Consider the following 12603-nt stretch of genomic DNA (forward strand, 5'->3'; position numbering starts at 1 on the left):
CCGGGGCACAGCGGTGAGGGCACTTCACAGTTGCTGGAGAAGCTGGCAGAGACAGAGAGTACCCATGGCGTCAGCAGTTGGAGGACTGCATGGGACCAGGCACATGCTCAGTCCATGGCTGATGATGAGCCTCTGGAGTCGTCCGCGATGCAGCCAACTCAAGATATGCGGCTGGGTGGAGGAGTCTACGCAGACCTTTGCCAATATATTGAGCCTTATGGATGAGCACCAAGCTTCCTTCATGGAGAGAGTGGCGACTCTCATGGAGAGGCAGCTCCAGGGACAGGATCAGGGCTTCCTGGGGTTGCGCTCGGACCTGCAAACCCTCACAACAACATTGACCTCAGGTGATCAGTGCCCATGTGGGTGGTGGTTTGGGCACCAGGTATCCCACCTCAGTGCCCATCCATCTACGGTGAGCAGGGAGGGCCGAATGGACCTCATGTCAGCAGAGCAGCTGCCTGTCATCTGCTGGCACCTCTCAGGGCACTGCGGATGAGGCCAGCAGCTCCTGATGAGGCTGTGGTGACTGGGGAGATGGCAGCCGTGGCACTGGCTGTTCCCTCCCAGGCGGGGCTAGCACAGGCTCCAAGGCCAGAGGACGTCTGCCAAGGTCATCGAGGCCAACAGGACAACAGAGAGAGCAAGCTGTCTCAGATGCCAGTGCCAGAAAGGGGGCACCACAAAGATGTAGCACCCTCAAATGTAAAATTAAAACACCTTAAGCACACCCCAGGTTCATCACTGGTGGTTTTTTGTTGGACCCCCTATGAGTTCCTTCTGATTGTGTTTGCAGTGCAACACCATTTTATTTGTATAAAAGCAAAAAACTGCCGATGCTGGAAATCTAGAACAAAAACAAAAATGCCTGGAAAAACTCAGCAGGTCTGACAGCATCTGCGGAGAGGAATACATTTGAGGTTTCGAGTCCGTATGACTCTTCATTAGAACTAAGAAATATAGAAATGAGATGACATATAAGCTGGTAGATGGGGGTGGGACAGGTAGAGCTGGATAGATGGCCAGTGATAGGTGGAGGCCAAGAAGAGACTGCCAAAGATGTCATAGACAAAAGGACAAAGGGGTGTTGACGGTGGTGATATTATCTAAAGGATGTGCTAATGGGGACTTTAAGGGTAGCAAGCAGGACAAGCTAGTGGCAGATGGCCTTAGAGGGAGTGGGGTGGGGGAATGGATTGAAATGAGCTAAAAGGTGGAGATGAAACAATAAATCGAAATTGGAAGGTGAGGGGAAGATGTGTTTGGTGGTGGCATCATGCTGGAGTTGGCGGAAGTGGCGGAGGATGATCCTTTGAATGTGGAGGCTGGTGGGGTGAGGACGGGGGGACCCTGTCATAGTTCTGGGAGGGAAAGGAAGGTGTGAGGGCGGATGCGCGGGAGGTGGGCCGGACATGGTTTTCCGCAGGGATCATTCCCTCCGGGACACCCTGGTCTACTCCTCCATCACCCCCTACACCTCAACCCTCCTCCCATGGCACCTTCCCATGCAACTGCAGAAGGTGCAACACCTGTCCCTTTACTTGCCCCCTTCTCACCATCCAAGGGCCCAAACATTCCTTTCAAGTGAAGCAGCATTTCACTTGTACTTCCCTCAATTTAGTCTACTGCATTTGCTGCTCTCAATGCGGTCTCCTCTACATTGTTGAGACCAAACGCAGACTGGGTGACCACTTTGTGGAACACCTTCGGTCTGTCTGCAAGCATGATCCAGACCTCCCTGTCGCTTGCCATTCCAACACACCACCCTGCTCTCATGCACACATGTCCATCCTTGGCCTGCTGCAATGTTCCAGTGAAGCTCAACGCAAACTGGAGGAACAGCACCTCATCTTCCGACTAGGCACTTTACAGTCTTCTGGACTGAATATTGAGTGCAGCAACTTTAGATCGTGAACTCTCCCCTCCATCCCCACCCCCTTCCCGATCTCCCCTTTTCCAATAATTTATAATTTTTTTACAAATATATTTTTCTTTTCCACATATTTTAAAATTTATTTTGATCTATTGTTTCATCTCCACCTTTTAGCCCATTTCAATCCCTACCCCCCATCCCACCCCCACTAAGGCCATCTGCCATTTGCTTGTCCTGCTTGCTACCCTTAACGTCCCCGTTAGCACATCCTTTAGATAATATCACTACCGTCAACACCCCTTTGTCCTTTAGTCTATGACATCTTTCGCAGTCTTATCCTCCACATATCACTGGCCCTCTTTGAGCTCTACCTATCCCACCCCCCTCTACCAGCTTATATTTAATCTAATTTCTATATTTCTTAGTTCTAATGAAGGGTCATACGGACTCAAAACGCCAACTGTATCCCTCTCTGCAGATGCTGTCAGACCTACTGAGTTTTTCCAAGTATTTTTGTTTCTGTTCTACCATTTTATTTGTGTTGTGTTGAGAGACTTTTGTGAAAGCATTAAATTAAGATAATCTAACATGGCTGGGGTGCCTATATTCTTAGGTGGTTGGATTCCTGAGATGTTATGAATGATTTGTATGTCATTGATATTTATTGACTGGGCCCATCATCAATGCTCCTATCCTGACAGATTTGGCACTAATGTCTCCAGTATGGAGGCTGCAGCTCGGGCTTGTCCTGGAGGTCCATATGTGCTGTGCCAGCTGAAGGTTCCTTGGATTAGAGTGTCTCAGTGTCCCTGCCTCCCTGGAGTATGCCTGGGTCAGCATCTACCCCCTCAGCATTTCCCTGTGCGTGCTCATCCTCGGACTCAATTTTGGACTCATCATGTTCAGCCACAGCCACTGCGCCTACATCTTCATTGTCCACTGCGTCCCCCCTTTCCAGCACAAGATTGTGCAGATTGCAGCATGCAACCACTATCACTGAGACACGATCTGGGGGGTACTGGAGTGCGCCCCCTGAGCGGTCCAGGCATCAGAAATGCACTTTGAGAAGACCGATGGCTCTCTCCACCACAGCCCATGTGGTGCAGTGGCTCCTATTGTAATGCTGCTCAGCTTCTGTTCTTGGATGGCGGAGAGGCAACATGAGTCACCTTCTGAGGGGATAGCCCTTGTCACCCAGCAGCCATCCATCCAGCCAAGCTGGAACACTGAAGAGCCCCGGCACCTGGGAGTGTCTGAGGATGTAGGCATCGTGGGAGCTGCCTGGGTACCTTGCACAGACTTGTAGAATCAGCATCCTGTGATCACACACTATCTGCACGTTCATGGAGTGGAAGCCTTTCCTGTTGACGAAGGCCCCGGGCTCACCTGCTGGCGCCTTGATGGTCACATGTGTATAGCACCCTGGACATGGGGGAAGCCAGCAATGGCCACGAAGCCTCTGGCTTGCTGTGTCTGACTTGCCTGGTCCCAATGGTAGTGGATGAAGGTCAATGCCTGTCTGAACAGAGGGTATGTAACCTGCTTGACACGAGTGTGGACAGCTGATTGGAATACACCGCAAAGATCACCCCCGACCCCTGGAAAGAGCTAGAGGCATAGAAATGGAGGGCAGCTGTGACCTTTAGAGCCACTGGCATGGGGTGTCCACCCACACAGTTAGCGGAGACCTCAGGGCCAATCATCTGACAGATATAGTTGACTGTATCCCTCGACAGACAGAGCCTCCTTCGACACTGCACCTCAGACATATTGAGGTAGCTGCTTCACCACCTGTAAACCCTGGCAGCAGGATAGTGGCACCTCCTGTGGCTCCTTCTGCCTCTTGGCTCTGCACCCCTTGTGCCTGCGCCTGTCCTCCCAAAGGTGGCTCCCCTGGAGGCTGAATGTGCACTTTTGGCCTCGTCCCCCTTCTAGCCCTCCCTTCCTCCTCAGAGGAGGTGCCTCCACTGGAGAGATCACCTCCCATTCCCAGACTCAGGGAGGCTTCCTGAAACCTACGGGCCCCGAAGCAAATCCTCACTGCAAAGTGCTGACCTGAAGGTTATGAGTCCAGTCCAAGCAGCTGGTATACGTTTTGAAGTTTTCTATCTCACACAGGCAAATATCAGTAACGTTTATGCAATAATTTTTAAATCTGTAGAATCGTGACCTTATTGAGCCCTCTTTTCCCACTCGTGGATGAGGTTCATACAAATCTCTGCTACCCACCTGCCCGTTGCACCCATGCGACCAGTCGAAGGTCACATGGGCGCCGCAAAATCCCTGTCAATTGGAGCCTCAAGGGCCTGTTAATTAATGGCGGGTGTGCAACGGAGATCGTCGCGTGCCTGCCCACTGAAATATTGCGATGGCATGTGGTGATGTTGGGTGAGCGTCCCGACGTCACTGTGCATCATTTTACACGTCAGCGTGTGGGTCCCGCCCCCCACATATCAAACAGAAAATTCTGCCCTAAGTTCCTGAGGCAGTTTCCTTATTCGTTTGGAGTGACGTAGCTCTACCACTTGAGGTTCTTCCACAGGATCGACATGATCAGGTACTGCAGCATCAGGCATACCATTAGAAAGTGGCAGTTCAGGGTTTGGCAACTCTACAGAGACATCAGGCATGTCTATTCTAGGTCGATCTGTCACCACAGGGATTCACGTTTAGATGTTAATCACAGGCAGAATAGCTGGTTGGAATGTCTTTCAATTCCTAAAATGATCCACATGTTTTCGAACAACTCAGTCTTCCGTTTCCACTTGGAAGGACAAAGGACCAGTTTCTGAGACAATTGTACCAGGAACCCTACAAGGTTCACTTCCAAAATTCCAAAAACTGTGTCTCCTTCAGTGAATCTTCAAGCTTTGCTGTGAATATCAAGATTCAATTTTTAATTACTCTGATTCTTCTCTACCTTCGCCTCTAAATTTGGAAACACCAGGCTTAACCTTGTACATAGGCAGTGTTTCATCAATAATTCAGACAGCATTGAACGCATAGTTAAATGAGGTGTTGTGCAATAATTGAGAAGAAAGCAGAAAAGTTGGGTTTCTAGAGTACCTTCTGATAACTTCTTCATTCCAGATTTGGAAGTTCGCACAGCTCTTGTAGCTAAACCATTTGATGAGGGCTGATATAGTGCTGTTTTAATATGTCTGATTCCATATAAACTCATGAATCTCTGAAACTCTGTACTGGTAAAGATTGCATCGTTATCAGAAACAATGACTTCAGGTAGGCCATGTGTACTAAAACTCTGACGCAGCTTTTCGATAGTTACGCTCGATGTTGGTGATCTGACTTCATACACATCCATCTGGTTAGAATGTGCATTAACGATCAATAAAAACGTGGCACCTAAGAATTGTCCTACATAATCAGTTTGTAATCTAACCCAGGGTCGACCAGGCCACGCCCATGGATGCAGTGGAGCTGAAACGGGCAACCTCTGTTGTTGCTGACAATGGAGACAGTGTGTGATCACGCTTTCAATCTCACTGTCTATGCCTGGCCACCAGGCATAGCTTCGAATGAGCATTTTCACCTTCGATATGCTCGGATGCGCACTGTGAAGCTCTGTCAAGAATGGTCTCTTCCTTGCAAAGGGATGACAACTCCTGATCCCCATAACAAGATTCCATCTTAGCAACTTGCCTCTGATTTTCGGACATGGAATGGTCTCAACTCTTCAAACTCTGGTAAATTTGACCAGCCTTGCAATACGGGGTCTCAGACTTTTGACAAAATTGGATTTTGTCCGCCCACTTTCTAATTTGCTTCGCACGTATAGGTGAAGCATCCAAGAAATTCAGTACAAGCACAACTTCTTGTGGCACTGGAGCATGTACAATGCTATTTGGTAATGGGAGCAGACTGAGTGTGTCTGCATTTTCAATATACAAGCCAGGACAGTGCATAAAGGTATACTCATACGCAGTTAATATCAAAGCCCAAAGTTGAATTCTTGCTGATGCTATTGGCGGAATGGCCTTAACCTCTTTGAATAAACCCATTAATGGTTTATGGTCCGGCACAATGGTGAAAGTCGCCCATGCAGGTACTGGTGGAATTTCTTCACTGAATACCACCAATAAACCTCCCTTTTCTAGTTGGGAATTAGCCTTCTCGGCTGCAAAGGGCATTCTGGAGACATAGCCAGTTGGCCTTTCTGATCTAATTTCTGCCTTTTCTTTTTCTGTTTGCCATAGGGTTTTGCCTTGTCCTTCATTTTGACTTCACTGTCGGCCAGATTTCTCTCTGGAGAAATCTTAACTTGGTTTGGTTCAGTGGTTGAACTACCCATGGTGTCATTAACCACTCGCATCTTGGAAAGTTCGACGACTTTTCCTTCTAAGGCCTCTTTTGTTTCATTCAGCTGATTCTTCAGCTCTTCAGCCTCTTTCTTGTATCTTTTGGCTTGAACATTGTTGAGTTTTCTCTGCCAACTGTTTCTTCAGGTTTGTTCAGAGTGGCACTAAATTCATTTTGTTTCTCCTCATGATTTTCCAGAGGAACCAACTCTGACCTGAGGGACATTTGCAGCATGTGATGATCTTTCAGTTGAGCAGTTGTCCTCTCCAGATTCAGTGGCCGGGTACCTTCACTTAGGTATTTAAATGTGTGCCCTCCCACCACTGTGGTCGAGGCTCTCGTATCTACCTCCATTATTAGTGGCTTCCCATTAACTTGGATTGTGACAGTAATACGTTCGGCTTTTACAGCTGTGATGTTGTACAGGGAATAAATGTCAGTATCAGCAGCTTCAGGTTCTGTTGTATTATTCAATTCAGTCATGTTAGTTTGCTGCTTCGTGGGCTATTTTGACTTCGGCCTACATTGCCTTACTACGTGACCTATCTTGGCAGTAATGACATTCTTTCTCTTTGAATCTGGTGTCCAGTACGTGGTCACCCCCACATCTATAACAGATTAACCTTGGAGTCACTGCTGAAATATTTCTACTAGGCGGACATTGCCTCTTGCTTCGCTGCTGTGTCTCTGGTTTTCGCACCACGCCTGGTGGCAGGTTCCCACCCTATCCAAAGAACAGCGCCACGTTGTACATGTTATAAAGTCTGGGAGTCTCTCACAACACTTTCCATGGCTAGGGCTATTTTCATGGCGTGCTTCAAATGGTGCTGAATGGCGTCGTCGTGAAATTCACAGACTAATCGGTCCCGCAGCATATCATTGAGTGTGTCCCCGAAGTCAGTGTTCTGTCAACTGTCTCAACTTCGCTATATAGGTTGCGATGGACTCTCCCAGGGCTCTTACTCTGGAATTAAACTTAAACCACTGCTTTATTACGGATTATTCAGCTGGAAATGCATTTTCATGAGGTCCAATAATTCGTTAAAGGACTTAGAATTGGGTGCATTCGGGGCATCAGGCAATGGATGAGATTGTATGTCTTGCTACCACTTACACTCAAAAGGATGGCTTTCTACTTCTCCTCCGCGGTAGTTTTGTTTGCTACGAAATAAAAACCAAGGTGTTCTACGTACTGGCTCAAGTCTTCCATAGTTGCATCATAAGGATCAACTCTGTTGACGAGTGGCATGACTGGTAAGTCGTCTTTTCTTTTTCTTCAGATTCGATGTACTCACGTCAACCAGGCAAGGTGCAGCTTCGGAGATATCCCATCCTGTCGCCAAATGTAATAACTTGAAGTACTAGACAGGTTTCAAGAAGAAACAGTTAACTTTATTACAGAGAGCTTTTCAGAAGCGACATGCTTGAACCAGGTTGTCGCCCAGAAAACCACACTCCCCGGATTACCCATGCTCAGGGCTCATTGGTCAGAGCCTCCAAGAACAACCTGAAAGACAGTAGGAGAAGTTATACCTTCAGTTACTATACATTGTTCCAAGCCTTTCAACTGCAATTTGCAGTTTATATATTACCCTACTGAAATATAAAAAGCTGTTATGTTCATACGAAAGATTGGGATGGGTGAGCAGGATCTGTGAAACAGGCTGATATGCAATATTTTGTGACATGCCTCCTTGGTCAATGGCACCGTGAGCAGTCGTACCTCACCAGGCTCTTTAAAGCGCTTTGTACCCCCTCATGCCTTTGCCTCATGTAGCAGGATGTCCTGCTAGCCATCCAACAAAAGGGATTGGGGGTTGCACCACTCTGCCACATGCACAATGACTGCTTTTCATCATTCCAGGTTTGGTTTTTTTACAATTGGCTTTTAGCTGCCAGCCCTTTTCCACCATTCAGTGTTTGGAATGGCTGTCAAATATTCAGAAACTATTTTCAGCCAAAGACTGAAAGAAGTTTTGCCTCAATGTGCAGCCACTCACTTTATGTGGTCAATCCCTTTAACTTCTCCTCTAGCTGCTCTTCTGGGATACTAGGTGTTGAGATATTCTCAAATGTGTCCTCCTCGAATGTGCACAGAGAACATCTAAATATGGAAATAAGCTGATTCTGTAAACTCACTCCATGAATACGGCAATTCATTGTAGTCCAGATAGCGTTAAGACATGATTATATACAAGGTAGTTGGCCCTAATGTCACCATGGCAAAAAGAAAAAGGACAACAAAAGAGGAAAATGCTGGAGAGACAGAGAGAGAAATGAGACCCAGAGAGAAAGAGCAATTTGTCCTGTGCAGACTGAGCAACCGATATCAGAAATGTTTGCATTTTCAAGTTTATTTTCCCTAGCTTGCAGTACGTGTTGGGGAAGGGAATGCACCACATAAGGCGAGGCATAACCAAACACTCTGCATGGGCAAGCGCATTGTTTCATAACTTTTCACCTGGATTCCGGCCAACCTTTTAACTATGTTGTCCAGTGATAGGCCTTCCTTATCCCTCTGGACTACAGTGTGTTGGGAAATTTCAGGTGCTCCTTGGGAAAGCACATGGTGATTGTAGCAGTATTTGTCTTATTGCAGGGTATTATAAAATCACAAAGCATATTTCATGGCCGTATATCACTAAACCAGCCAAATGTTCAGTCCACTTGCCCACGCAGAGTGTTTGGTTATGCCTCGCTCAGCAGTTACTGTAGAAACTTGATGAACTGTTGGTACTCGTCATTGCCTCTAAAGGCACCTTCCTGTTGTAAGGAGTTCAGTTTTGGGCCAGTTGCCTTCTCAGCAGTGATCTTGAGGTGTGTCCTAGGAGGGAAAGGAAAGGACAATGGCAGAAGGACCGGATCAGTTTTCGAGTGTGCTGTAGATCTAGGGGGAGCTCCGAAGCATTTTTAAAAAACTTCAGTAGTTGATTGTTGCCTCTGCTTATGCTGGTGCTAGCTCTGCATTACACCAACCGACTTAGTGCACAGGTTCTAGAATAGGCAAGGGACTTATGCACAGGCACCTGGGCAGCCATTCATACCAATATTGCAGTGCCCATTCCCTTGGTGCTGATCAAGTGCAGGACATTGCAGATTAAGATTGATCTTCATTGTAAAACAGGCACATTTGCAATCCAAATTCTGCCTGTCCACATTTTAATGCTGCATTTCTATATTATATAAATCGTATAAATATACTTTTATAATTCTTATTTATCTCTAAAATATGAAACAAGTTAATTAATGGTGAGGTATTGGTTTTTTTCATTTTTGTGGTCATGGACTCCCTTTCAGTTGAGGTTTCTGTTCAACAAATGCTGCCAAATATATATCACTAAACCCCAACAAAACACGTTAAAATTTCGCATTCCTTATTAACATATTTTAATAAATAAACATTTCATGGTTCTCCTTGTGGATGATAAGGAGGCTGTTTCCAAAGTTCGGTCATGGTGAGAAAGTGCGGACAGGCTAAAGTCAGGGAGAAAATGAAGTAGGGTAGAGTTGGATCATGTGCATCACATCTGACAGCCAATACACAATCAGGCAAGCACAAACTATAGCTGTGAATTATACCCTCATCAGTAAAACTCATTCAGCGGAGCCAAAGAGGCAGATCATCATGGCTCTTTTGCTTTTGATAGCATCAGGATATAATTGTTTGTTAAATCCATGAAAGCTTATACTATATGGTTAGCTAGCCCTAGCAGATAGCAAATTGGAATTTTATGTTTATTTATTCATATAGACACAAATTACCAATTTATATAAACAAATTCTTAATACATCCAGCTAAATGAATTATATGATCCAATGACCTAAGGATTGTTATTCTCTTTAAGTTGGAGAGGATACTGAAAAGTGGAGAAATGGACTCTGATATTTTCCCGCTCCCTTTCCCTAAAATAACCCAAGACTGTCAAACCTGAATTCCTTGCAGAATTTAAATAGGAAAGTTGGTCTGTACTGCGATTCAAACTCAGTTCTCTCAGATGGAACTCCAGTACCTTGAAGTTGTAACAATCAGAGCAAAAGTATTGTCCAATTCATTATGTATAGTATCTGCCAAGCTAGAAATAATTATTAACAAATCTTAATCTAAATGCTATTTAAACCACCTTCCAAAATGCTATAATGTGGTGTTGTTTCTGTTCCCCACCCCACAGCCTCCTATGTGCCGGAGAAGAAAGGAAAGCAGTCATTTCTGTGCAACAGTGGTGGAAAGTGGGTGCCACTATAGACATTGATGGAGAAACAAGCAATGACATATGGGATTTTCAGTGATTACACTTCAAATCAGCTTATGTTGCACATCCGAAGATGTGAGCTGTGCTTTGGGTGGCACTGAACACAACAGCATGGATTCATCATAGATTTTGTAAGAATTTTACTGTAGAAAAATATGATCATAATCAAGTTTTTGAATTTATTGTTAACCTTGGATTAGGGGCAGTTTCACTTGTATGTATCATGTACTGAATGTTTCCTCATGAGGTATAAAAGCTTCTCCTCCAAAAGAAGAAAAACGTATTGTTTTCTGTAGGAATCTGTGCTGTCAAATTTAATAATGAGTCCATTTTTATTTAAACTATTACTTATATCATTCATGCATGTATTAAAAGCATAAAGCATCTAGTTTAAATATTTTTAATACTTATTTATTTTCATTTCAACCAGACATCTTATAACACTTATTTTCCAAGGTAAAACCACATCATTAAGGCAGTAAGAAATTGGGGAGCATGTGGTGATTGGTAACTGTGCAGGGTAGCATTTTGTGTCAAATGTATTAGTAGTGAGTCAACTGAACTATACATTGTTGATATATATCCGAATAAAACCTGAACTGGTGTGGTAATAACAAGCTACTGTATTATTTAAAATCTACCTCTTTGACCAAGCTTTTGGTATCTGATCTAATATCTTCTTACTGTAGATGATGGAGATCTGAAAATACACAGTAGGTCTGACAGTATGGGTGGAGAGAGGACCAGATTTCAAGTCTGTGGCCCTTCATCAGAATCCATCTTGCAGATTAGTCGAAACATCAGTTTTGCTGAAAAATCATTGGTCTGAAGTGTTAACTCTTTTTTCCTCCACAGATACTGCCAGACCGGCTGAGTATTTCCAGCATTTTCTGTTTTTATTTCTAATACCTATTTCAGTGGCTCAGTGTCATCCTTTGTTTTATAATGCTCCTGTGAAGCACCTTGGGATGCCTTATTATGTTAATGTGTTGGCATCCTTCCATCTGTGAGAGATGGTGGACTTGCAGCAAACAATCCATTTAGGTGGGTGTCTTCATTAGTGCACCTTTACTGATGGCTGTGAAGGCCAATTCGTGAGTAGCAGATTCTGCCATATTTGGCACACATGGAGCTACCAAGTGACATTGTGGGTTATTGTTTTCAGCATTGGTGCCTGTTGCCAAGCTGCGATAGTCATTGGTCATCATGGTAGTGCATGCCAGCCAACAGGAGGTGTTGCCATTTCCCTCTTTTGACAGCTCGTGACTCCCAGGTGCAACAGTCAATGTTTAGGGCCTTCATGTCACACTCGCAAGTATTCTTAAAGCAGAGCCTTGGGTCCCCTATTGGTTATCTGGTTCTGGCTAGCTCACCAAAAAGAACATCCTTGGATATATGATGGTATTCCATCCTGTGGATGTGCCCGAGTCACTGAAGCCACCACTGTTTGATTAGTGCCAACACACCTGAAGCCCTGCCTTTGAGATGACTGTTCATTGTGTTGGTCACATGACCTATCTTGACTAACTCTGCTCTGACTCAGGTAGGTTACTTCAAACTAGTTTACTAACACTATATACAAGATAGGCTATAGAATAGGTACATCTCTCTTGAGTACAGACTGTTCCATCTATTCAACTGAGTCTCTAGCACATGACTGCTGATGTTACTGTTACATCATGATACCCCATCACTAGCTCATTACCATAACTATTAACCCATTATACTACAAGGACTGCTGCATTTGTGATTTTGTGCTGCCAGGATATACCCATAATGTGCAGCAGACAGCAAGGGTGGAAGTTATTGACCTTTTCCTGGTAGATGTGAGTCGTCCATGTTTCACAGCTATAGCAGCTAGGAAAGTAAAGAGGGTTTTAAATTAAATAGTGGGAACAAGGGATCAAATTTGGGAAAATGTGGTAAGTCAAAGAGTAGAGACAAGGCAAGACAGAAATGTATAAATATAGAAAAGGATAAACAGACCGTGACAGGAAGGGATAGGGAGTACAAATCTAAGAGTGGATCAGCAGATAAGGCTCAAGGTTACAAAAATAATAAAAGGACAAAACTAAAGGCTCTGCACCTGAATGCATGTAGCATTTGAAACAAAATAGATGAACTGATAGCGCAAATAGAAATAAATAAGTACGATCTGATAGC

Source organism: Carcharodon carcharias, chromosome 19, assembly GCF_017639515.1.
Source record: "Carcharodon carcharias isolate sCarCar2 chromosome 19, sCarCar2.pri, whole genome shotgun sequence".
NCBI classification, from domain to species: domain Eukaryota; kingdom Metazoa; phylum Chordata; class Chondrichthyes; order Lamniformes; family Lamnidae; genus Carcharodon; species Carcharodon carcharias.